This window comes from Macrobrachium nipponense, chromosome 46 (assembly GCF_015104395.2).
Source record: "Macrobrachium nipponense isolate FS-2020 chromosome 46, ASM1510439v2, whole genome shotgun sequence".
Lineage (NCBI taxonomy): Eukaryota > Metazoa > Arthropoda > Malacostraca > Decapoda > Palaemonidae > Macrobrachium > Macrobrachium nipponense.
Window position 1 is genome coordinate 11645838 of NC_061106.1, and position 27644 is coordinate 11673481.

The 27644-nt window shown below is 44.6% G+C and overlaps 1 protein-coding gene across 1 annotated transcript in view; it reads right to left on the bottom strand.

Moving 5' to 3' along the window:
* LOC135214751 (nuclear cap-binding protein subunit 1-like) overlaps positions 1-27644 on the bottom strand; it is a 365385-nt gene that overhangs the window by 222334 nt on the left and 115407 nt on the right.

Sequence of the window (27644 nt, forward strand, 5' to 3'; positions counted from 1 at the left end):
GGTAAGTTACTTTATTAAAATCAGCGATTTATGACGCTATATAATTACTGAGTAAGTTACTTAATTAAAATTGGTGATTTATGGCGCCATAACAGGCCAAGTTTCTGTTATCGGCGCCATAAGGTGTTGTTAATAGAGTTATGGCACCATGACATACCTAACAGGGGCGCCATTATCCGGTTGTTGGTGCTGTTAAGTGAAACTCGGCACCATAAATCGCTGAGTTTCGGTTAATGGCGGTTTTAGTTTATCAGCACCCCACCGATAACCAGTGACTGCCTTTACTAGGTAACAGCTACATTTGTAAAAGACACAGGTGAATGAGCACAAGAAATGGAAGAGCTCAAAAGAAGACAACACATAGAATGAAACTGCTCTACGCATACAGGTCCTGGATAACTTACACATGCCACGTGATCAAGTGAAAGGATTGTGCCAAATTTCCTCTGTGCCCAGCAAGAAGCCGAGGGTGATGGACAAGCTTTTCAGAACATGTGTGCTTCAAAGACCTCGCATGCACAGAACAAAAGGTTGCCCATGCTCCCCCCTGAGTCTCCTTTGAGACACTAGAAGAGGGGGGAGAGGGTGGGCTGTCCCAAGCAACCTTGTGCACACAATCCCAAGACTAAGCGCTAGCAGGATGCACAGACTCATCCAGTGCAAGTTGTGATCATAAAGGATCACATCTGGAAGAAACAGGAACAGTGATTATGCATTGGACCCCAAGAGCAGTCGCAACCACCGCCAACCACCCAACAAGAAGGAAGAATGTTTGCACAAGGTCCAACAGGATGTCTTCCGAGAGTCCTTAGATCTCTTCCCCTTCTTTCTGCTATGCTGGAGAGAAAAGCAAGGACAAGAAAGAGGCAGAAGACAAGCTCCATGACGAAGAGGAATAATACCAGGAGCAATTCCCTTTCATCTCTCAAGTCCTGCTTGTCTTCAAAGCTAAAGGGAAGATTAAGGCAGGAACCAGAGACTTTAAGCACTACGACAACAAGATGGTATTCCTCTGTGGTCAAAGCAAATACTTGACCTGGGAGGAGCAAGTAAAGAAGAGACCGCCTTCTCACCCAGGTTGTCTAAGAACACTGCAAAAGATGGACATAAGCCAACTCGCCTGCCAGTATTCTAAGGAAGATGTCTCCCTCATATCTGGGGATGAGGTGCGACTGGGAGGTGGGGTCAGTTCTAACTGCAGTCTCACCCTCCAAAGAGAGAGCATGACCAAACTCCTTCACAACTTCAATACTAACCCACAATGGGAAGGAAGAACTAACAGCAGAAAGCAAGAGTGGGAACTTCCTTCACTCACCTCCCATAACCACCAGTTAATGACCTAGTTAGCAGGTTCAATGACCGCTCTAGCTTACATTTTACATACTTCTGTAGGCACAATTAAGCACTCCTAAAGACATTGTCACCAATGGAGTTTGTTATCCCTGAAGGAAGAGTTAGAAAATTTTTTACATAATACCTATGCTGCTTTCATTTTTACAGTAGAATTATTAAAAACTTTTATTTGCTGTGCATGCTTTGTTCAATGCTTACATTTACATATAAATATGTATTCTTTTTCTTAAAATTCACATCTGAAATTGGAGGGAAGGGGTTGTCATAAGCAATGAAATAGTAATTGTTGACCTCCTGCAAGTTCATCTATGGCAGTGGTTCTTAATCGTTTTATTACCAAGTCCCCCCATAAAAGTTGGTCCTTCCTTCCACAGGCCCCTTGCATCTGAGTAAAATTCCCTCCCAGATTTTGAATATTAGTTCCTCACTCTTATTAACAGAATAACAAATACAATTAAAGAATTTTCATTTTCCCCTAGGGCTCGCACATCCCCGGGAAATTGCTGACACCCTACTAGGGGGATGTGGCCCCCCCCCTTCAAGAACCACTGATCGACATTATAAAAACATAGTCTAATTTTACTGCCAATTAAAATTTTCACATTAAATGGATATCAAGTGAGCATATTACCACTTTTTTCATCTTACCTCTCCTCCAAAGTTGTAATTCTTTGCATTCAGAAGTCCAACAAGAGTAGTATAAATTGTTGTTTTTTCTGGCATCTTGACAGCACAATCACTTAGTATCTTGAGAATTTTGGTCTTGTAATTATTGATATCTGCCTCTAATACACTTGCCAGACCTTCAAGATTACTCTCCAAAGATGAGGTGCTCTGGAATAAAAGTATACTTCATTAGCTACTTTACAATTTTATTAACTCAATTAAAAAAGTTTTCAGTGTATGTAGAGAGGAAAACATAAAAATCATAGTATATTTACATTACATCTACTGTGATATTACTGCTTTACATAATCTTTAACTTTGCTCACAAAATATGACACAATACCTAGTAAATTAGTCAAATGAAAAACACTTAACATTGGAATCTACTTTCGGTTACTAAAAAAAATCATCGACATAAATTAAACCTTTAGGGATTGTAGAGCCACAATTTCCAATGCAAATGGTGAACACTCTATACACCAACTTTTTCTTTATGCTGAATAAGTGACAATGTAGAAACTACAGGTACCAGAAATCTTTAAGAAAAAAAATAAAACTTTTATTATGAGTAGTAAATCCTCTCTTCCGGTTACAATTGTATGAATTCTTTTAGATTACCAAGTCTCACAGTAATATATACCTTTTCACTTAAAATGACAAATTTTCTAAGACAATTTGTATTTTTCATAGCTACAAACCCAAGGTCTTAACAATAGGATAATTTCTAGCGCCTAGCTGGATCCGGTTAAAAAAAACAGATGAAAGCAAGGAATCTTGTGATATCTGGCAACGCATGTGTAGATCGGGTGAAGGATGGTCGAAGACCATTCACCTACGATCACGCATCAGTCTTTCTTTGACCACCTGCGTGAGAGTAGTGTTTACCTCTCTTGGCCTTTACCCGGTTCATTGCCCGTTTCGCTTGCGTTTAGTGGGTGTGTGTGTGTGTGAGTTTGGCAGATATTATGGCTTCTGCTCCTTCTCAGCATCGTCAACGTGTGTGCCCCGAAATTCCAGGTTTTCCGTGTTCTTGTCTTTGGCTTCGGCAGCGGCTGACCCCCACGTTGTGCAGTAGGCGACGTTCTAATTTTTGTACTATGAATCCTTGCACGGGATGCTGGGCATGGCCTTAAGAGCAGTGGAAGTCATTTTATAGCAAGAGAGAACATCAGAGGGTTTCGACTCTTCCTTCATGGGAAGGTTTTTCGCCCCTTCTTGATGTTTCGTCTCCTGCAGTATTCAACCCCCATAGTAGACTTGTTCCTGTGCCTCCTTCCTTTTCTTCCTTTGATTCGTCGCTGGAAGTATCGGGAGGCCATCAGGTTGATGTTTGTAATGTTGCCCTTCTTCTTTGGGAATTAATTTGATTCTTGGGAAGGGGAAGGTTTTTTTTTTTATCACTCTCATTTCTTCCAGAGTCAGAGGCGTCCAAGATGGCGGCGATTGGAAGAGGCTCGGGCTAGGGGGTGCCCCGTCCTGGAGGGGTTGCTTGCGCACTTTTTGGAGGTTCACTAACCCCCCCTCCTCCTCAGGCTGGCCAGGCCATCCCCCCCTCCTCCCGGCCTCATCTTTGTGGGTAGTTGAGGTCAGCCATCTTGTATTGCTCCGCCAGTGACTGTTGCCACTTCTTCGAGTCGGGGAGGGGGGCCCGAGGGGGGGGGGGGGGGGAGCTGTGATGCACGGATCCAACATTGTGTATTCCTCCGACTGTGGTGTCTGATTCCCCTTCTCACCGGGGGGAGGCCGTGACGTCATCACCACTTGTGACGTCACTCCCAGTCATCATCTGAGAACTGCCTCTCTTCGTCGTGACGTCATCTCTGTCGCCCCACTCGCTACTTATCCCTTCCATGTCATCGGAGCCTTCTCTTGCAGATCAGTCTGAGGTTATATGCCAGGCAGTGCTTAAGAGGTTGGACTCTGCTTTGGATGTTAAGTTGGCTGCCTTGTCGGTTGGGAGCACAGGAAGGAAACGTGTTCCTTCGTCCCCGCTTCCTGCAAAGAGATCGCTTAAGTAACCAGTACTATCTTCTCCCTCTTCTCCCTTTGCGCCACGTCGGCGTATCAAGCGTTGAAAGGCTAAGGATTTTGCTGTATCTTTGCCTACGGGGAGGAACTATGAGGACGTGTTCTCAAGAATGTTGGTGTTTCGGAGAGTATTAGTGGCTTCGTCCTCTGCATCGAATTGCAGGCGTGTTGCAACTTCCCCCATCCATGCAACCTCCCCCGTCCATGCACATCGCGAGTGTTGCAACCTCCCCTGAGTGTAGTGTATCTTCCCTTGTGCATTCTGCAGCAGCTGCTTCGTCCTCTGCCTCGAATCATGGGCATGTTGCAACTTCCCCGTCTGTGCACGTCTCGAGTATGTTGCAACCTCCCCTGTCCGTGCACATGATGTTAGTGCTACGTCTTCTCCAAGGCCTATTTGTCGCTGTAAGGATCTCAAGGCGCCTGTCAATAGGTCGAAGGTGGTGAGTGTGAAGTTGCTGCAACAGAAGTGTTCGATTCTTGAGGATTCTCCTTCGATCTCGAGCGTTCGGGATTCCTCTCCAACTCACGTTCGTAAGTCGGCCATGCCTGTGACCATTCACGGACATATTAATGAATCATCTGTTGGAGGAGAACGTAGTGATGTTTGTAGTGTTATAGTGGGTTCGTCTCGGGAGCCAACGCGTGGACCCAGCCCAGACAGGTTAGTTGGTGTTTCGGGCTGTTTGGCTGCTGATCCTACCGTTAATTTTATTGAAGAAGGTACCTTAGAGGAGCCTACGCATCCTTCTCATCCTTCTCATCATCGGTCTCCGTTGCCAGAGCAGGAGGAGGGGGAGACGCAAGAGTTTTTGTCTTCCTTTTCGGAAGTTGTTGATCTCATTCGTGGGTTCAACAATTTGTAAAGTAGGTCTCAAGCTCAGTTGTCTTCCCTCCTTTCTTGGAAGCCTTGGTGGGAGCTACGCAGGATCCCAAATCTTCTCTCCAGCTTCCCTGGGGTTAATGCCTCTGTTTCAGACCGGGAATGTTTGCTTCGCTCTAGAGGCTCTGCCAAGCTACTACTCCCGCTCTCACGGGGCTAGGAAGTACTATGCTACGAGCTCTACTTTTTTTGATGTGCGCCATCTTAACCCAGACATCATTCGCCTGAAGCCGGGATTGACTTTGGAGCAGGTGTAGCCGGTGGCTCTATCCTTGTCTCTGCAGGATGCCTCAGCATTGGAATCTATGGCAGCCTCCATGTTGCTCACAGTTTCTTGGCTGGACTTCTGGTCTGTGGTCATTGCCAAGATAGCTTCTGACAGGTCCCCAGAAGAGTTGGTGACTACTTCCTCTCTTGCCAATCTGTTGCAGTCCGGAGGCAAGGTGTTTTCGTATATGGCTCACCTCAAGTGTTAATTTATGGGCTATCCTTCTGCTGATTAGAATGCGATAGGCCAGCGTCGGGCTGACACCAAAGACAGACTGGTGCACCAGGCCGTCTCTAAGTCGGAGTCTCGTCCTCGGAGACATCTGGCTCCTCCTCCTCCCCCTGTCCAGCAGTAGTCAAAAAGATCGTAAGCTGGTAGGCCATCGAGAAATTAGAGTTCGACAGGGCCTTCCCGTTCAACTCAGCCTTGGTCAGAGGATCAACGTCCCTTTCGTTCTCGTTCCCTCAGGCCAAGATGGGGCCCAAGGGGCAGAGGTAATGGGTTCCTCGGTAGGTTAGGCGCCTCTCCTGTGCCATGGAGGGGGGTGCCTAGCGGGCCAGTGGGCCAAGTGGCAGAGTTGTGGGCGAAGAAGTGGGTGGTAGATACCCTTCGGGTGGGGTACCTACTGCCATTCGATTTCTCTCCCCCTCAATCTCACAAACCGCAGCTCACGAAGGCATATCCTCCAGATTCTCTTAAGTTCTTGGCTCTTCGGGAGGAGGTGCAGAAGATGCTGGACAAATTGCGACAGAGGAAGTGGAGCGTCCGTCTCCATTTTACAGTCATATCTTCTTGGTGCTCAAGGCGTCGGGAGGATGGAGACCTGTGATCCACTTATCCACCTTGAATCACTTCATCAGGAAGACATGGTTCAAGATGGAGACCCTGCGTTCGGTGTTGGCAGTTTCCAGGTATAAGCTGCTGCAGGACAAGGATTGTCTACTTTGGTTCTGTCTGGAACTGGGCATCGTAGTCAACCAGGAAATGTTGAACCTCGTACCCAGCCAAATAAGAAATTCTTCTACTTGGGGCATGGTCATTGATACAAACAGTTAGCAAAAGTTTTTCCCGTCGCGGACCAGAGATTGGAGAAGTTGCGGGTGGGGGCGCGCAACTTCCTGTCGGAACCACATCAGTCAGCTCATCAGTGGCAGGTTCTTCTGGGAGTGTTGTCATCCCTGAAGAAGCTGGTCCCTCATGGGCGTCTTCTTTTTCGGTCTCTGCAATGGAGACTGGGAGAATTCTGGTCCTCCAGCAGGGGACTCACCCCTGTTAATGTTTCCTCTGTCTCTGGAAGTGAGAGAAGACCTTCATTGGTGGTTGGAGGACCAGAATCCTTTGAAGGGTGTCCCTCTGCGTTCTCTTCCACCAGACTTCCTTCTGTTCTCAGACGCCTCCCTCGCAGGTTGGTTGGCCTTATGTAGGCGACCTTATCGCTTCAGGCGTTTGGAGGACAAGCAGCAACATATCAACGTCTAGGAGTTGAAGCAGCCTTCCTGGGTCTGAAGAAATTTTGGGGAGAAGGTAGAATGTCATTCTGTCATTCTCATGTTGGATAACACCATGGTGGTAACCTATGTGAACATACAGGGACGCCTGGTTTCTCATCAACTTCATGCCTTGACTGTCGAGGTTCGCCAGTGGGCGGTCAGCAGTTAGGTAGAGCTCTCAGCCAGGTATATCCCAGGCAAACTGAATGTGGTCACAGTCAAACTCAGTCGTCAGGATCAGATCCTAACACTGAGTGGTCACTTCATCAAGTGGTAGAAGACAAGCTTTTCCAGGTTTTGGGTAGACCCATGTTGGACCTTTTTGCGACTTGCTTCAACAGGAAGCTGGTGATATTCTGTTCAATGGTCCCAGATCCGTTAGTATTGGCAGAGGACGCAGTCCAACATCCCTAGGACAACCTGGAGGTGAATGTCTTCCCTCCGTTTTGTTTGATCCGTCAACTTCTGAACAGATTTATGAGTTCACAGGGTCTCAGGATGACTTTGGTAGCCCCTCTGTGGCCTCAAGCAGTGATTCCCAGATCTGCTGTAGTTGTTGTCAGAGGTTCCAAGAGAGATTTCCCCCTTGGCGACATCTCCTGTGTCAGCCCCATGCAGAAGTGTTCCACCAGTCAGTAGAATCCCTGTCTTTTCACGGTTGGAGACTTTCCAGTTTCTCCTCCGAGCGAGAAGCTTTTCTCAGAAGGACGGCAGGGCATATGTCCAACAGTCTCAGAAAGTCGACCTCCATGGTTTCCAAGGCAATAAGTGATCTACTGTGATTGGTGTCTTAACAGGGTTTTCTCCACTCGCAACCTCTATTCAGCAAATAGCTGACTTAAACCTTCCTCAGAGACGAGAAACGTTTGTCCGTTTCTGCCATTAGAGGCTACAGGGCGGCCCTGAGTTTGGTGTTATGCCTTAAAGGTATCGAGATCTCTTCCTGGGAACTTTCCTTGCTAGTTAAGGGGTTTGAGCGGTCGAGTTCTCCTAGAGAGCTCAAGCCTCAGACGTGGGATGTTTCCTTGGTTCTCAAGAGCTTCACTAAGGGTCCATATGTGCTCTTGTCACTCATCTAACAGGAACTTGACGCTCAAAGCAGTTTTGCTTCTGGCCTTGGCATCTTCCAAGAGGGTAGGGAAGCTCCACGATCTGAGCTATGAGGTGAAGTACGCCAGGGGTTGGGGGTCGCTGTCCTTTGAATTTGTCCCGGAATTCGTGGCCAAGACCATAATTCCCTCTGTGCACGATGACAGGTTCACTTAGTTTTCCATTCCATCACTGAATGACTTGTGGGTGGTGATGCTCAAGAGCGTTTGCTGTGCCCTATCTGGGACCTGCGTTGCTATCTTAAAAGGACTCAGCACCTTGGACCAGGCTGCCGCAGACTTATTGTTAGCACAGGCTGGGTTAAGGAATAGACATGTCATTTGCTGGACTGGTCTGATACAATGAGTAAGGTAGTCATACTGATAGTGTGGTCACTTATTATGCAAATGTCAAACCCTCTATTCGGTAGCATATGCTCCACTCCTAGGCAAGGAGGAGTTGAGAGTAGTACAAACCCTGGTGTGTTGGTTTGCTATTGGACAGTCAAAGTTTCTCTTTGGCTCCCTATACAATGGTTCTCCCAAATATCATTGTACATCACTCAGGGTCTGAGTGGTTAGATATCAATTTATCTAGCTTCTCAACGGGCTTCAGTCCCTCTCCAGAAGTCATTTCTTCTGGAAGCTGGACTGGTGGGTAGGCCCCCAGCCAGTCAAGGATGTCTTGTAACTCCCTCCAAGTATGAGTCTATCCTATTGTTAAGACCGAAGGTTTGTTCGCGTAAGAACAAATGACAAATTTTCTAAGACAATTTGTATATTTCATAGCTACAAACCCGATCTACACATGCGTTGCCAGATATCACAAGATTCCTTGCTTTCATCTGTTTTTTTAACCGGATCCAGCTAGGCGCTAGAAATTATCCTATTGTTAAGACTGAAGGTTTGTTCGTGTATGAATAAAAGGTACTAATGTAGCATAGTATTGCTTGGTAGCCCACATCAGAGGTGGAACATGTTTCCCAAACCACACTGGGTAGAAGAAAATAATGTCACACTCCACATACCACAACAACCATACTGACCATTCTTTCAAGAAAATAATGTTACACTCCACATACCACAATAACCATACTGACCATTTTTTCGTTAGTGTTTCTTACAAAAAACAACAAAAAATGTGCACTGGACTGACAATGGCAACTAACAGTTTTTTTCTTGGTTGACAATGGTAACTAACATAAGTTTTTTTCATTTTTTTACTAAAAGTAAAACTACTGCCAATTCTAAGACCAAAAGAACGATGTATTCCCTGTAAATACTATGCTTATAATATGACATATTTTAAAAGTAATTTGCATTTTTCCCAACTATACAAACCTAAGGTCTTCACATAAGGAATATGCTTCAGCACAGCTGGAAACAATCGTTTAATTTTTAAACAAGGTGGTTAGGTAGTTAAGTACTGTTTGACTGGTGGGAATCCCATCCACCCAGATGGTAAGCATTCATTTTGCCTTTCGGCCCAGGTATCAGAATGAGGGGTGGTATGGGGTTTTTATAGTTGGAAAAAATACAAATTAACTTTTCAACTTGTCATTTGTTCCTTCACAAAAAACAAAACGTCAGTCTTTACATAAGGAAGAGTTAAGTCATTGGAGGATGAATCTGAGTAAGTTTCTGAAGTAAGTTTCTGAACTGACTGGTAGTTTGCCACACCTGGGTCTTCTTCCTGGTTAAAAGGTCAATGAAGAGGGCCATGCCTCTGACATGCTTAATGGAGTATGGAACTACGTACATGTTCAACTGTCAGACTTCTGGGCCTTTTCAAATGTATGAAATGCAAAAACAGCATCATTTGAAAAAGGGGTAGGTTGAATCTGAGTGTCTGAGACAATAGAGCAATGTAGAATTGGGTTTCCTTTACTGCCAGGCCTTCTTTCCCCTTGCTAAAGAGAGGGCAGGACTTGCTCCTATCACCTAACCATATAGATAATAGAATGGCACTCAATTGTGAAACTCATCTGCATCAAGGGCAGTTCCAGCATGTGACAGCTCACCAACTGTCCCTCTGCCCACAGGGAAAGGAAGGTTGATGAAAGAGGAAGGGAGGAGAAGCCAGTCACTAACACACACACACACACACTCTTTCACATCTAAACACCACAGGCGAATTGTTACCTATCCTCTTAGAGAAGCTGGATAACCTACACAACTTGTTCAGCAGGATCCAAGGAAAAAGTGTCCAAGGACTTGTGGGCAATGTCCCAAAAGTAGAAGGAAGTGAAGGTGGGCTAGCACGACCACATTCCCCCCTCCTGAGGAACCAATACATTCTCCCTAAATGCAAGGGATGACCAATGCCCTTGACTTTGTGAGCTCTCACTCAGAATGTACCGGTGTCCTCCTTGCTAGATGCAGAGTATGCATATTTGTTTCATGAAGCCAGAAAGAGACAATGTTCTTGGACACCTCTTTTTTAGTCGATCCACTACTAACAAAATTGTTGACACTTAGGCTAAAGACGTCAAGTCCTCTTATGATAGTACTGCAGCACTCTAACAGGTCAAAGTAGCATCATGTCCTGGATCATTAGCAGCCAAAGTCCTCTAGGGAGGGGATCGTAAAGGACTTGAATCTGGCATCAGGAGCCAACGGATTCTGAGTCTTCACTATGAAATCCATGACGAAATCAAGTGTATCTGATCCCCATCCTCTCAAGTGTTTAACATCAAAGGAAAGTCCATGAAGTTCACCCACTCTCTTTGCCAATACCAGGGTGAGCAAGAGGGTCAGATCAATGTCTGACAACTCTTGCAGAGGCTCAAACAGTCCATGAGTCAGGTTCCTAAGAACAAGAGTCATGTCCCACTAAGGGCCAGACTTCCCTTGGAGGGCAAGACCTTTCGAAGCTTTTCATCAGCCAAAAAATCTCCAGCAAGGAGGGGAGATCCACAACTTTCAGATGTAAGACAAGGGTCCCAGTGGCCCTATAGCCCTTTACAGTTGAGACAGAGAAGCATCTCTCTGCAAAGAAGACTAAGAAATCTGCTACCTGTTGAATAGTGGCTCCGACTGGAGAGAGACCCCGTCCACAACACCAACCACAGAAGACGGCCCATTTCCCCTGGTACACAACCACAGAGGATCGACGTTCTAACACCGAACAAGTAGTTTCCATGTAGAACTTGGTCTTCTGAACAAACAAGTTCAGGGTGTTTACATCCAATACAGGCCTCCAGCCTCCTGATGACTTGGGGACTACAGACGGTCGTAAAACCTTGGGATGGTCTGTCGCCTATCTCCTCTACCCTTCTGCACAAGAGCCTCTACCTCTCGAGCCAGAGCTAAAAATTTCTCTGAGATCGGAGAGTAGACTGGTAATACGATGGGCACATTGGAGAGGCGGAGTATCTTTGAGAGGAATGGAGTAACCGAAATGGAGAACTTGGATTACCCAGGGCTCTGTCCCTCTGTGACTCCACTCCTCCTAGAAGAAGCTAAGTCTGCCCCCTACCAGAGCATGGAAGGATTACGGGATCACTTAAAGCTGATTTGGTGTCAGGTTTGGTAGGAGGTCTTGGTGAGGGGTCGCAAGTTTCAGTGGGGCCTGATGAAAGGTCTGGACTTGCCTCCTCAAAAGGGTTTCTTCTGTAAAGGCAATTCTGAAGTAGTGGGAGTCACAGTCGTAGGCTTAACACGCTTAGAAGACTGAGCAAGGTCATCAGTTGACTTCTTTTCCAGAGCAGAAAGAATCTTAACTACTCTCTTAGGGGAAAAGGTAGGTCTTGTCGAGAGGCGAAAACAGCAGGGTGGACTTCTGAGGTGATGCGACTACTCTTGAAACAAAATAACACCAGAGGTGTTTTTTCTTTAGAGTACTGAACACAAAAGCGAGGCCAGCTCATTGCAACCATCTCAAACTGACTTTTCAGCGCACGACAGAACACTGAGCCAATCCGATGGGAGAGTGGGGTAGTCCTCTATCTTCATAGCGAGCACTCTGATTGTCCATTCCCAAGAAGCTCACAATTTCCAAAATCTTCAAGTTTTTTCTTAGGACCCTGTTTGCTCTTTTTCATCTAAGTCATCAGCTCCACCAACTGGTGACAGAGAGTAACTAAATTATCATCATCTTGAGTCAAGTCGAAGCAACTGAAGTTATAGACATCAACACGTTCGACACTGGAAGCCTTGCGCCATTCGAAGCATCTGTCGCATGCGAAGTCAAAGCCACACTTCTGACACCCTGATGAGTCGAACTTCTCGACGAAGTCAAAATATGACGTTCCACAGTCAAGTCACAGGCGGCTGCCGCTGATGTAAGAATACAAGGCAAAGTCCATGTAGCTACGCTATAAGAAGGGCGAGGACTGCTGTCTACCTCGAAGACCTCTTCATTCGAATGTCTTTTCAAAGGTCGTGAAGCTGAAGAATTGCCACAAATGCGACGTCTTAATGGCGACAAATCACTCGAATCTGTTGACAATTTTGCACTGAATGAAACGCCTTTCCCATGGTGTTTAGTCGATTCCTGGTGGTGCACCACAGGATCGACAGAGGAAGTAGCTGTCTGTGGGCAAACCCCAACAGTCTCCCTTGGACCTCCAGTATGTCTTCTCCCTGAGGTGGGGGAGTGGGACAGGGACTTTCGTCTAGGAGAACTGTCGGAGCAAACAGCCATCCCCTCAGACTGCACTACACTGACACTTTTCACTTCACTTAGTGTCTTTTCCTTGAAAGACTTTACAGATAAACCTAACTGCATAACAGTATTAGCAAACACAAATTTCTCCTCAAATTTGGACTTGAGGCTGGCAATGGTGTCAGGAAAAACTCTGTGGGAAGTTGGTAAAGGAGTTACAGGGGCAGGAGTTGGAGGACTCAAGATCGGAGACATAATGAGAAGTAGAAGGAATAGGAGCAGGTGCTTCGATAGAAGAAGCAGAAGACGCTCTACTAGCCTTACTCTCAGCTCTTAGAGCAGCTTGCCTCTTCCTATCCTTAACAATCTTATCAGAGTGAGAAACAAAAACTTTCCATTGTTGTTCACTCCAATCCTTGTATTCCTCACAAGTACACTCTCGAGAGCACTCAAACCCCTACACTTAATGCACTTACAGTGCAAATTATAAATTGGTTTAACTATCCTACTTTTGCACCCTCCGGCGCAAAACCTAACTACTGATGGACTAGAGTCCAACAAGGTGGTAAAGCCACAAACTTTGCAAAAATGAAATCTAGCTAAATAGCTTCAATTCAACAAAAACACGAAGTTGAGTATTTCACCGACATTGGTAAGAGTTACTTCCCAAAAAGCTGAAGAAAATGTCTGCACTGACCACCGATGTTCACCAGAAGACAGCAGAGAACGAATTGGCAGTGTCTCCGCAGAAGTTTTGAATCTTTTGTCTGCCATGTAGGGAACCTACAGCTATAATTGTTAACCTGTAATTGTTTGGTAGGACACTGTAATAAAAATGATATTGTTATGATACAATAAAGTTTGTTCATACTTACCTGGCAGATATATATATAGCTGTATTTTCTGAAGTCCGACAGAATTTAAAAAAACTTCCGACACATGCGGTGGTCGGCCAGGTGGTTAGTACCCATTCCCGCCGCTGGGAGGCAGGTATCAGGAACCATTCCCATTTTCTATTCATAATTTTTATTTTCACTGTCCCCTGAGGGGAGGTGGGTGGGTACTTGATTATATATATCTGCCAGGTAAGTATGAACAAACTTTATTGTATCATAACAATATCATTTTGTCTATGAAACTTACCTGTCAGATAATATATAGCTGAATCCCACCGTTGGAGGTGGGAAGGGACAGACTAGAAGGATTTTGGGAAAACAAATGCATGGCAGATGATTTACATCTTGGTTCCACCTGTTAGCATAGCTGACTTCGTGATTACTGTCACCCAAGTCTGCTTCTGCTTTACTAGAGTTGCAGCAAGGTAGAGACCTATAAAGCCGGTGCACTCCAGATGAATCTGTCAACGGGGGCGTGACCACAATGTGACTAGACCATATTGACCATACCATGAGGGCTAGAAGTAAAATAAATATATATATATATATATATATCACCACCTGACAACCTAGCCAAAGTTAAGGTGTGTTAACCTAAGGCTTAAGAGTAAGAAGTGCCGTTTGTCAGCGACTCAACAACTAAATTAAGAGCTCTTCCTAACCATTTTCTACAGGATAGGATGAGAGGTACTTCTTGCCCCCAAGATTGTGTCTGCAGACACGTATGGCCCTAGCGAGCAGCAGATCTCATATGCCATCTTCACATCTCGCAGGGAGTGTGAAGTGAACACAGAGTTGCTTCACTAAAACATGGTACTCAGGATGTTGCTGAGTGCCATGCTCTGTTGAAATGCTTCCGAGGCCGCGCCCTCACCTCGTGAGCATTCAGATAAAAAGATTTCAAATCTTTGTGCAAACACAATGAAGGAGCATTTTTGAAAGAAAACTCGTTAACACTAAAGCCAGGGTGTTCTTCGATATGGGCAAGTCTGGTCTTTTCGGAACACTGCAGATTGCTTGCCCGAATGACTTAGACTTTCTTGAGTTTTATGTAGATAAAACTTGAGAGACCCGACAGGGCACAGGACTCTCTCTGGCTCCTGCCCACTAACTTGTGCCATCCTTGCTTCCAAGCTCTTGTCCCAAGGACAAAACGGGTTTCCAATCTTAGGCCACAACGGAAGGCTGAGAGAGCACACCGCCTTGTGTTCTCTAAAGCCAAAACTTGTGACGATGGCTTAAAATCTCACTAACCCTCTTTGTCGTATCTATGGTGGTTAGAAGAAAGCCTTCCTGATCACATGCAAGAAGTTAACAGGTAGGAGAGGTTCGAATGCTTTGACATCAAAAACTTTAGACTACGTCTAAGTTCCATATTGAAAGCTTCGATCTGGACAAGCACAGTCAGTCCGTATGTACTAAAGTCAGGTGACCGACCAGTGGACCAGTCAGACGAATCAAGGACAGCAAGGCTGTACCCTGAAGACCATAAGGCACTATTCTTCGCTGAAGGATGAGTGTCTGGACTGCCTGGGCGATTCAATCTAAGCAAACCTTGGGGGGTGTATCAACGCAACCCGTCGTCATCAGCGAATCAACTCCTGAGCAACTCCTGACTCGAGCTTCTGGTGCCAGGAGAAAGGAGCGAGGAGCAAAAAGGCGATTCAGTCCCAAAGGAAAAATGCCTGACAGTCCAACCTGGTCTCATGTTACACGATCATCGGGGGTGTATAAACGCAACCGACTTCGTCAAAAAGAAACTCAGGGCTACTATATGTCGCCTGATCTCGCACGAAGGGTCTGACTCCGAGAAAACAGGTGAGACAAAAGTAGATGGTGAGCGAGTTTTGAAATTCCACAGAACTCAAAGATTGTGAAGGGCTTTGTTGTTTGACAGAAGCAAATCTCTGAGCCCAAAGGCCGTCAACAACATATTTGCGTATTCTTTAATAGTTGTGACTGCCAGCTTATCCCATTCTTCAGACGAAAATGGAAGACGGTAATCTTATTCCTGTCAACATCTCGATAGTCTGAACGTGCGGAGAGGTTATAGGTACCTTTCGAGTTAGAGTAGACAGACTCTCTCGGAAAAGGTCCTTGGAAAGTGAACTAGGAAGGACTTGACCTCTGTGAATCCAGGATCCTGAAGGCCAACATGGGGCGATCAGCGATTGAAAAAGGGGAAAAGACTAAACATCCATCCCCGTTCAATATCATAGGATGGCGTTTAATGGTACCGATCCCGGATCGAGAATAAGGGAGCAGAGAAGAAGAAGCCTCTTCGTCCTCAACATATCGAAGAGAAGAATGAAAGGGCGTCCCTAAAGTCTCCACAACTCTCAATTTACTTCTAAAGAAAGATTCCACTCGGAAGTCAATAGTTGCTGCCGTCGATCGAGACGATTCGTACGGACTTTTGCAATCCTGTAACGAACCTCTAGAGGATCGTTACATTCTACGTCTGTTGTTATAATAGGCTCTTTCTCGTAAACCCGAACAGGGACCGAGAGAAGATACTTCCTAAGATATGAGAGAGCTGTGGAAGATCAGAGTTGATATGGACCACTGGTTCCAAAAAACTCATTTCGAGGACTGGAGGGACGATCCGAAGTGCTTCCACTTCTCTCAGATCATGATCCAGGACATCTGAAACCCTCTCCAGATGTCCGGCACCTTCTTTCTATCACCTCAGGTGATACTTGACGCACTGATTGATGTTCAGAATCATTCCTAGATCTCGAATAAAATTTCAGTTTCCTGGAAGGAAAAACAAAGAGGTCAGAATTGCAGTCTATTCAGAGAAACAAACTTCTTTAGGAAGGAAATGGTCCCCAGCAAGCTCATCTATTCCCTCACACAGTATGTTTACTTCCCTAATAAGGCTGCGCTTTACCTAAGCAGGGAGAGCATATAATAGTGCAATGTTGCGGTAGACTCGTAGTCCTATACCGTGCGGTAACGAGCACCGAAAGGAGAAAGATATCTCTGTTGAACATAGTAAGGCAAAACGAATGCAATGTTTATTCATTCATGTAAGAAATCCCCTCAATCTTAGGCTAAAGTCTGTAATTGTAGGGCAGAGATACAGTTAGTCAGTCAATCCCGCAGGAGAGACGTAACCGCCAGCACAGAGATATGTTATTCAGTCAATCCCGCAGGAGAGAGAGACGTAACATACCGTGCGTGACAGCGCACGAGCTGGTACTGGCTCGGGGGGTTGGATGGAGGACAGTCACCGCAGCAGCTACGAACGTCGCCTCTTAACTTATGCCATGAGTTGCCAGCTACCCTATTTCTACGAAGAAATAGATCCGTTATTTTTGAGCAGAAAGAGACTCTCAAGTAGTATATTTAAGCGAAACAGAAAAGCTAAATATATAGATGCGTTTGTGTCGACATAAACACTACCATACAACGTAAAAGATAAATCGGAGGAAACTCCTGGAAGGCTGCAGGGAGTAACGATTTAAATGTCCTTAAAATAATAGACAATAGACCTCTCGGTTGCCATCCGAAGAGGTAACTACAGCAAGCGTATATGACTTGAACCAAACCAGTAGAAAATAACGCAAGGCAAAATATGAGTATTATATTACAATAAAGTTTGGTTCATACTTACCTGGCAGAAATATACATAGCTGAATCGGAAATACAGCTACATACATATCTGACAGGCAAGTTCATGAACAAAACTTAGAGAATCGAAGCAGACAGCTCAAGCTTCTTATGTTATTGGACATAAGCGTTCATTGACGTAATCTACAAGTCTATTTCTTGTACGAGTCTGCGAATGACGAATGAGAGCTCTTCCGAATCTTGTCAATAAGAGCTTATTCGCTTACGCAATATCAAGTTAATGAGATGTTTGTCAATGAGAATTAACCCATTTACGGGACAAAGAGATATTTTGTCAATGAGGGGATACCCAATTACTTGAAAAAACGATAGTATATTGTCAATGGGGGAAAGTCACTGAATTGACAAAACGTAATCCAGGAAGTCGAGCGTTTTATTTTCCGATTCCCGTCTCAAACGAGGAAGGGGCAAGAATCCTGTTAAGAGACTGGCTTACGGCAGGTTTAGAACGACGATGTTCAATTCGGCAGCGTAGTCCCGACTAGAAACTAACAAAATCTATCATCTGAAAAACCCTTTCAGATGGGCTAAAAAGCTTGCAAAATTATCCGGAAGAAGGAGGAAGAAACTCTCCAACCAGCTTCCTCTCCCGTATCACAACTAATGCCTGCTAAAGCTTAAAATTTATTGGCAGTATGGCAAAGGAAGTCCTGTCTTGCGCTTTCCTGAAGAGCGTCCTTTTGATGAGTGCCTTTGCAAGAATCCTACTGAACGTTGCCGAGAGTCCTGACGTGCAGGACGTCGAGCCTTTACATAACCCGTAACTGCCTTATCGCAAAGTCTTGACTGCAGTAGAGAAAACGAGATCTTCCCTTGAGCTTTCCTTAACTCCATCCACCTTTGCGAAAAGCAAAATAATATTGACAGAGACCTCTTGAATTCACGAAACCCGAGGTCTTGCTGGGTTTCGAAGACGAAGTTGTCTGTTCACTTAAAGCTTCCACCGAAGCACTGCTTACTTCACATTCTTGAGGCTCAAATCTTAAACAAGAGCTTGAAGAGTTCAACAGAAACGTTCAGCCAGGAGACAAACCTGGCGTGCGCTGGCGCGCGCTCGGTGTCCACTGGCGAGGACGCTCGGCGTCCTGGCGCGCGCTCGGCGTCCACTGGCGAGGACGCTCGGCGTCCATCCGAGCGTCAACAGAAGCGTGCAGAAAAGCGTCACGCTCCTGACAGGCGTCAAAACAAGCGAGAGAAACTGCCTTCTTTTTCATATTTCTCGGAGGAAAGACGTACACGTGATCAGGCGACGTTCGCCTTCTTACTTCTCAACTGAAACGCATAACGATGAGAGAGGGGACGTTGAAGCGTCCTCTTCTCTAAAGCTTCTATTTAGAGGGTGCGAGTCCTTCCGAGAGCTCCAACCCCTGCACGGGGAGGACGAGAAGCAATACTTCGAGATTCGTGCAGAGTGCACGATCTTCCGCAGCCTGGGAAGCATCAACAGGTCCTACCGAAGGGACGCCAGATCGATGTGGGTTCCCCGTAACCCTCCTTCGGCTTTCGACATGCCCTCTCCCTGGTCCTGGGAGTCCGACAGAGGTCCAGGCCTAGAGGCGTTATAGGGGCCGATCTGACGTTCCCTCCTGACGAGAGAGAGGACGTGAAGTGTCTCTTCTAAAGCTTCTTAGAGGGCGCGAGTCCTTCCGAGAGCGCCAACCCTTGCGCGGGGAGGACGCCTCGGAGTACGAGAAGCAATCCTTCAGGATTCGTGCACGAGCACGCACTTTGGCAGTCTGGGGATTTTCATCAGAAACTGCCGAAGGCACGCCAGATCGGTGGGGGTTCCTCGTAACCCTCCTTCGGCTTTCGACATGCCCTCTCCCTGTGGTCCTGGGAGTCCGACAGAGGTCTAGACCTAGAGGGGTTATAAGGCCGATCTGACGCACCCTCCACTACACAAGGGGCACTGTCACTGCACTTAGCCACTTCACTATTGCTCTCTAAAGCAAGCACTTTCGATTCTAAGTTACGAATCGAAAGAGTATAAGAGAAAGGGCAATAACCTCTACAGACACTGTTTTAGGGCCCGAAGGCAACATTACAGGGTTAGGAGTAACAATAACAGAAGTAGCACTCTTCACAACAATGAAGGAGAGCGATCACCTCTCGCAGACATATTCATAACCCGTAGGCCATACTATAGGGTTAGGCAAAATAAAGTCTACAGGAAGGTTAGCAGGTTCTGATTAATTACGTACATACGAATCATACTTTTTCCTTACGGAATTAGACATGTTTACTGATTAAGTGCGTACATACGAATCATACATCTTCCTTACGGAATTAGACAAATTCTCACACTCCTTACATGACAAATCTCAAGAAAGAAGCAAGACCCATACCCCTCATGCATACCAAGTGCGGATCTACCGAAGCTTTCGGTAGCCACACCCTATCTTTGCAGACAACACCCTCTGAAACTAGCCTAACTAGATTCAGATATCTTATGCAAAAATGAATCAAATTCAAATCAATTTAAGATAGCGTATGCCTAGGCACAAATCCAAGTAAATAAATTAAAAGACAATTAGGATACTTAGCGGCAATGAAGTTTCCAAAATCCTAAGCCGGAGGTACTGAAAACAGGTGTTTTCAGCACCCGCGACAGAAAAATTATGAATAGAAAATGGGAATGGTTCCTGATACCCGCCTCCCAGCGGCGGGAATGGGTACTAACCACCTGGTCAACCACTGCGTGTGTCGGAAGTTTTTTTAAATTCTGTCGGACTTCAGAAAATACAGCTATATATATATCTGACAGGTAAGTTTCATGAACAAAGAATAAGTTAACTGTGGATGCGGGGAAAGGATTGTTGTTGAAGGAAGAGTTAGAAGTAGCCAAGATACAGAATGAGTCGGTCTGTGTGGCTGTTTGTAGGGTTAGTTAGTAAGAGTCACAGAAAAAATGTAGCAGTAGTGATGGTGGATCAAAAAACTAAGTTCCTGAGTTGCGTACCTGTGAAGAATAAGACTAGTGCGAATGTAGCGAGGGTGGTCAGTGCAAATTTGTTGCCTGCATGTGTGAAAAGGCATGTGTGAATATTGAGTGACAATGGGTCTGAGTTTGTTGGAAGACCGTTTGGGCAAATGTTAAGAGAAGGGGAATAAAGCATGTACTGACAACTCCCTAAACGCCTAGGGCTGATGGGTTAGCAAAGAGAACCATTAGAACTTTGAGTGAACTTATGAATGATGACTGAAAGAGCAAATGAATGGGATCTGTGATTAGGTAAGGCTGTCTCAGTTTATAACATATCAGTACATAAAACCACTGGCATATCCCCAAGTGAATATATAATGAATTATGAAAGATTTGTAAAGGCAAGATTAAGTTTAAGTGAGAAGGAGCAGGAGATGTGGAGATAAGCTAAGAAAAGATTTGAAAGTTACAAGGTTAGGGATAAAGTGTTGAAGGAAGTAATTGAGAAGGGTGGATTAACAGTAAATAAAATGTGGGACATGTATGTAGAACCATACGTGTAAGAAGGGTTTGGTCAAATGGGTTAAGTTATATCTTAGAGCATGAAAATGAAAAGGGAGAAAAAGAGGATATACGAGCACATCATAATCAGTTGAGGAAGTGGAGCCGCCGCCCAGAAATTTAAAAATGCATCCTATAATCCCTCTCTTGGATACAGTGATGGCATCAATTATTGAGGAGTGCACTATCCAGAACCTACAACAGATTTAGTACGGTACTTGAAGAGAGAAGCACAGTGTATGAATTGGTTTACTGAATTTGACTTGTAGTAAAACAAAAGAGAAAAAGACATTTGTTTTCCAATTAAACTTTGCTGGAGAATCCCAAGTGGACACGATAGACTTATCTTTTTTTCTGGAAGAGTTTACGTTCTATGCGGAGGAAAACTAAAGGATTATGACCAATATTAGATTAAGAATCTAGATGGCAGTTGAAATATGTTATTGTTATGATACAATAAAGTTTCATACATACTTACCTGGCAGATATATACTTAGCTATAGACTCCGTCGTCCCCGATAGAAATTCGAATTTCGCGGCACACGCTAACATGGTAGGTAGGTAGGTGATCTACCGGCCTGCCCTGGTGGCAGGAATAGGAAACTATTACCTTCTAAGGACAGATTTTTCTCTTCACCTGTCTCCTGAGGGGAGGGAGGCTGGGGTGGGCCATTCAATCGTATATATCTGCCAGGTAAGTATGTATGAAACTTTATTGTACAATAACAATATCATTTTCATACATTCAACTTCCCTGTCAGATATATACTTAGCTGATTGGCACCTTTGGCGGTGGGTAAGAGACAGCTAGTTATGATTAGACAGGTAAACAACATACTTGTAGGTAATAAATAAATAAAACCTTGGTTCCTATGTGTTTAGACGAAGGGTTGACCTCCTAGCTATTGCTAGGAGTCTGCTTCGTCTCAAGAGCCTCAGCGAGGATGTGACCCTATGGCTAAGAGTTCTTGTAGATCTGTCAATGGGGTCTTATCCACTTACTTGACAGAATCTAATGGTTATTTGTCAAAGGGGTCCTATCCACTTACATGACAAAAACACTATGCCTACTGGCATAATTAAGGAGCAACAACACCGATACCGATCACCTGATTCCTAACACGAGGGTTTTGTGCTTAATTTGAAAAGAGCTATTCTACTCCCCAAAAACTCATTTCAAATAACCCAAAGAAAAATAGATATCTTATGTTAAAATAAAATTTTTTAACTCACTAGTTAAGGATCAGTGTCGGCTCCCTATCCCAGCAACGTATCGTAGACACGTAACCAAGAGAGAAGGATCTCTCATAGGTCAAGTTGACCTCCTTCGTGCAAAGAGAAGACAACACAGAGTTGCATCTCCCGTAAATTACAGCTAATATGTCTCACGACATATTGTTATGGAAAGAACAAGAATTGTTAAAAGCTCGCACTTCAAGCGCTTTTAATTCTCAGCTGTTTGAAGGAATCATCAAGTTACTTAAGAAGTGCTTTAGAGATCACACTTTGAAATTGATCTCTGGATGAAGCCTAGAGCTGGCTTTGTGCCTGGCTGGCTCCTCGCGCCTGGCTGGCGCCCTCGCGCCTGTCTGACGCCTCGCGCTTGGCTGGCGCATGTTGCTTGCCTGGCGCCTGGCTAGCGCCTTGCGCCTGCCTGGAGCCTGGCGCCTGGCGCCCCTGGCTGACCGATTCTCCCCACTTGCTGGAGCTTCGAGCTTGTTAAAGAGTCTCGAGGAAATGGCGATGCCCACATCGGACACTTTTTCCGATTTATTTGCCCTCTAGCGCATCTGCGCCAGGCTGGAGGCACGCTCCTTCTCCATCAGACAATGACAGTGTTTATTTGGACTGTCTTCCTGGCGTCTTACGCCTGTTCTGGTATTTTGGCGCCTGATTGGCGCTACATTGTCCGAAAGTCCTTAACATCCACAATCGTTTATCAGGAGACTGGAGAAGGGTGGAAGAAATTCTTTCACTTTGAGCTTTTGGTCTCTCGGTAAGGGGAGGTGATTGTAATCAGCTACATCAGTAGACGATAGCATATCTAAACCGGACGAGAGATAAGTCTTCCTCCGAGGAGGGTCCTTCTTGAATACTTCCGTGCTCACGAGATCTCTTCTTACATGTTGAAGGGGTGTCTCGTTGCAGAATCTTCCCACTATCCTTGCCCGAAGGAAGGGAAGAAGCCTGGAAGTCGAAGGAGACTCCGAGCTGAAATTGGGAGTACTCCTGATTTCTAGCTCTTTATTGTATCCCTCTGAACACCTTCTGGGAAGCATTTCGAGCCGTCATCGCATACCAAAGACTCTGTAGGCAAACGTTTGAACCATTCTACTGTAGATGAAAAAACGTAAGTACTCTGCCTGGACAACGAAACCTCTATCTGAAAACATTGAATCAGGAATAGGGGGTTTCAGTTCTTTGCTAGACATACTATGCTGGCAAGAACCCATTGTCTAGTCTCCATAGAATCTGATGCGAGATTCCAATGCTCAAAAAATTCACTTGTCTTCTTGGTGTCGGTTTTAGGACCCAGAGAAAACAAAGAATTCCCTCATAAAAATTTTCTCAAAGAAGTTTGATGAGGAGCAGTTCCATCTTGTCGGAACATGGAATCGTGGCCACAAAAAAGATCCCATTAGAAGTACATGATATCCTATCTTGTCATATTAAGGTATATATCGAATAAGATCCTGAAGATCTTAATCCTCTGCTATCTCCAATTCCCTTTGTAGAGACAGAGTATAGCCTTTTACTGCGTTCTTTGATAGCAGATATATACAAAGGTGATTCTTCCCTCTGAAAGGGAAGAAAAAACCGCTATGTGGTTCACAGAGGTATCGGAAAGGAGGACAGTTTCCTCATTCCCTCTAGCACGATCTGCAGCAATTCTATGTCTAGGCCATGACTATTGTCATCTACCTTGAAAAATCCTCTCTATTTATGTCCACTTCTGGTCAGTTCTGCATGCAGACCAGACTCAGATGGAGAGGTTTGTTAAGGTCCATTTAATAATGAGATGCGATAGAATATCCAGACTCTTGGAAAAGACTTCCAAAAACATGCTGTGAGAAGAACGTGACCTCTGTGAATCCAACCTCTCTGAAGCCAAAAATGAGGCATAAAGTATTATCCTCTCTTTCTTGACGCCCGTTTATCTTAAATTCTGTAAAGAATTTATATTTATATTTATATTTAGGGGAAAAAAAGACATATAGTATATTCCCCTTTCTATAAAATAAAGATGGCGTATATTGCTACCTCTCTTGGTTCGAGGAAAAGGAAGCATTCTATAGGAAGCCTGTTCGTCTTCTACCTTGCTAAGAGATCTATGAAGAAGACTTTCCGCAGGTTCTCACAACTCTTTCCAATAAATGTTAGACATACATTAACAGTTATTATCGTCGATCGAGAAGGTTCTCACGGACATGCAAAATCTTGCATCGAACCTCTTTTTCCAAATAGGTTCTCTTTGTTAACGCGAACAGGAGCGAAAAAGAGATTCTCAATGCTCTTTGCGATATGAGAGAGTCGTGGAATTGGCCTAAGTGATTAAATGGTAACGAAATCAGGAAACGAATCTTGCCGTTTACCGAGCGTGCTGTCTGAGAGGCTATGGACTCTATGTTAATAACTCGCTAAAACGAGAAAATATCTTGGCTGGTGCTCTTGGCTCATTGTGCCAGGTTGGCGCTTCCAGACCGGCGCTTTCTTCTAATACTCTTTATGTTATGTACCAGAACATCTGTGCCTTTATGGTACACGACATCCTTACACATGTTAATTCCGTTTTTAGTAGGAAAAAACTCTTATATACGTAGTATATTCTATTCAGGGAAACCATTTCTGCACGAAGGAGAATGTTTCCCATTCCACTCATCCATCTTCTCTTGAGCAATATCTGATTCTAAAAAGGTTGTGTGCGTTTCTCGAAAGACTTGACCATACCGTAGTCTTAAAGTGAATTCTCTACTACATCCACATTCTTCTCACTAAGCATGTATTCTAATAAGCCATGCTTTCGTAAGCATGAGAGCATTTATCATATAATGTTCTGCTGTGTTAGAATCCTTTAATAATGTTCCCTACGGTAAACAGCATTGAAAGGTTAGGTATATCTTTTTTTATTGAAAAACTTCTTAGCAAAAGGCAGACAATATTTTATTTATGTTAGCTTAACTATCCCCTCCATTCGCGACTAAGTCCATGATTGTAGGGGGAATATACGGTTAACCATTCGATCCCGTTGGAGAGAGAGATGCAACCAACTAAGGTAATGACCGAGACCTGGATGGTACTGTATTGGCCTTACGCTTACAATGACAGCCCTGCCGTCTCGCTCGCTGCCTGGCTGCATTCATCGTGATTGCCAGTTACTTCATTTAATGAAGGAATATAATAAAACAATTATTCCCGAGCCTAAGGAAGCTCTCAATAATGCCAATTTAGCCAAACACCTTTGTTAAATTACCGAAGCTGAGTAGCATTGTCATAACAAACTTTTAAGCGAAGTCCTTACAGGAAAATCCTGTAAGGATATAGATAATTTCGTAGCGAACCACAAAGGCAACTATGGTATGCGATATGACTTGTCATTCAGCAGTCGTATGCAGCAAGTCTTCTTACATTCTTTCCTCTCCGATGCGGAGAGAGAAGGAAATTTTGCCCTCTCCGTTCTTTTCGTCAATAAACACGAATTAGCATTAGTCGAAAGAGATCGCAATGAAAACTCTCGGATCGAAGAGAATCCCTCAAATTTTTATTCTCTTGGAGATAAGGCCGTATTCTACGCCTCTATTATCTGGAAGAGCCTCTAATCAATGAATGAGAGCTCGTACGAACCTTGTTCAATTTGCAAACGATTGCCACTCTTTCTGTAAATGGTTGGTTGCATTACTTTAGAAGGAGGAAGATTTTAATATCGTCTTATTAGTAATGAACTAATTTTCAATAAAAAAAGGTCGCTAAGGTCTTATAAACTGAGAGGACCTGCTCCCTTATTGGCTTCCAATTCCGATCTATCTTCCATTCCTGTCCATCAAGTTGGGAGAAGAATGAGCAACCGGAGGAGAGCGCCTCCTTCCGTAAGGTGAAGGGCTTTTAGCAGTTACCGATTCTAACCTGACAAGGACTTGGTGGCCGCTTGTGCGACATCTTGAGTCCCTGCCAGGAGAAGTCCTTATATGTTCATCTTTTTTCATGATCAATTCCTTCCCGACAGGGGCTACGATCACCTGTGCGACACCTTAGAGGCCCTGTCAGGGGAAAATTGATCTTGAGAAAAATCCCAAAAGAGGAGCCTCCAAGTCCGCTTCAAATCCGATAACTCATCCAAATTGTATTTTGGGTTGTACAAATCCTTGCGCCTGCTTTCAGGGCGCTTCTAGACCGCTTTGCGTCCTTCGGGCTTTTTGCAGGCGCCGTTGCGTCTCCATTCGGACGCTTCAGGCGCTTTGCGCCTCGTTTCAGGCGCCTCAGGCTCTTTAGGCGCTTTGTTTTTCCTTTGAGGCGTTCTAGGCTCTCTAGGCGCCCTATGTTTTATATCAGGCGCTCTAGGCTCTCTAGGAGTTAAATATTTCCCTTTAGCCACTTCAGGCTTTTCAGGCGCGTTGCGCCTCATTCCTTTTACTTGAAGAGCTTTACGCCTCATTTCAGGCGCGCCCGGCGCCCGAGGCGCTCCAGGTCGCTTCAGGCGCTCCAGGCGCCTCCAGGCGCTCAGGCGCTTCAGGCGCTTCAGGCGCCTCAGGCGCTTCAGGCGTTTCAGGCGCTTCATGTCCGAGGAGCTAGAAGCTTAAAAATTATATATGTATGTTTAATCATTAAACGAGATCCATAATCATTTCGATCAACATATATTCTTTAATATCTAATTCGTTCTTCTCAGAATAGATATATTTTTCATATAAATGCTACCGATGAGGAATTTGTTGTTGGAAATAACTCTTTCAAACCCCATGGGATAGAGCCTCCGTCTATTTGTACGGGGGACGAAAACAGGATAGGGCAATGCCTCTACCGCAACTGTTATCGAAAGATCTCTCTCTGAGGTTCCGATATCTACGACGAGATTATCTTGCATCTTCATTGAATCACGCCGTTTGAAACCTTTCTTCTCCTTATCCGTCTAATAAGGGGAACACATTACATTAGGACGCCTTTCCAATGGCGAACTTGGCAGTCTGGGACGTTCTACAGAACCTGCCGAGGGGACGCCTGATCGGTGGGGATTCTCTGAAACCCCCCTGCGGTTGTCGACATTCCTTCTCCTCTGGGCTTGTGAGCTTGGAAGAGGTCTAGACCTGGGAGCGAGACAGAGCCGATCAGACGCACCCTCCATTGCAATGGGGGAACACTATATTCACTTCTTACCTTTTAAAAGCTTGCATTTGAGCTATCCCATTTATCTTCAATTTGCATATATAAAATTTGTAGTTTTTCTGAGGAGTAAAAAGGTGATGAGGATTGCAACAACTATAGTACTGCTAATACTCTACTGCTCGTTAGCAACAAACGCTATTAAAGCTTATAAAGTAAGCGTATCTAGTTATATGCTTTTCTGACTTCCTAAAGTAGGAAATTAGAGTTTAATATTTCCTTAATAAAGTTGTAACCTTTATTACATATAATAATGAATAAATATTAATAATTCTTCTTATGGCAAACTATGTGAGTGTCTACCGATGATTTCGGTAGTTTCACTTAGTATTTTCTTCGAAATTTCGAAGCGAAATTCATTAAAAAAGTTTAATAAAAGCGATTTATGCCGAACCAAAGACCCAGTACTTCCTGCAAAAAGACAGCCAGAAGATCGGATGGCGATGAAACACGAAATCAAATCAGGAGGAACCGTAAACGTATGTTTACAGTCCAAACGATAGAGAAAAAATCTGTCCTTAGAAGGTAATAGTTCCTATTCCTGCCACCCAGCGGCAGGCCGGTAGATCACCTGACCTACCTACCTGTAGCGTGTGCCGCGAAATTCGAATTTCTATCGGGGACGACGGAGTCTATAGCTAAGTATATATCTGACAGGGAAGTTGAATGTATGAAAATTTAAGTTCAGGATGTAAGCTTCTATTCTTAGGTGGTCGAGGTAATATTAAGTAATATTAAGTAATCTTTTAGGCTGAGTAAGATATAGGATAGGGAGGATAGAATTGATGTGATAGGGATAAGATTGAGTAATTTGCGTACTCTAATTATTATAGGTAACTAATTAGGTTAAGGAAAAATTATATTGTTATGA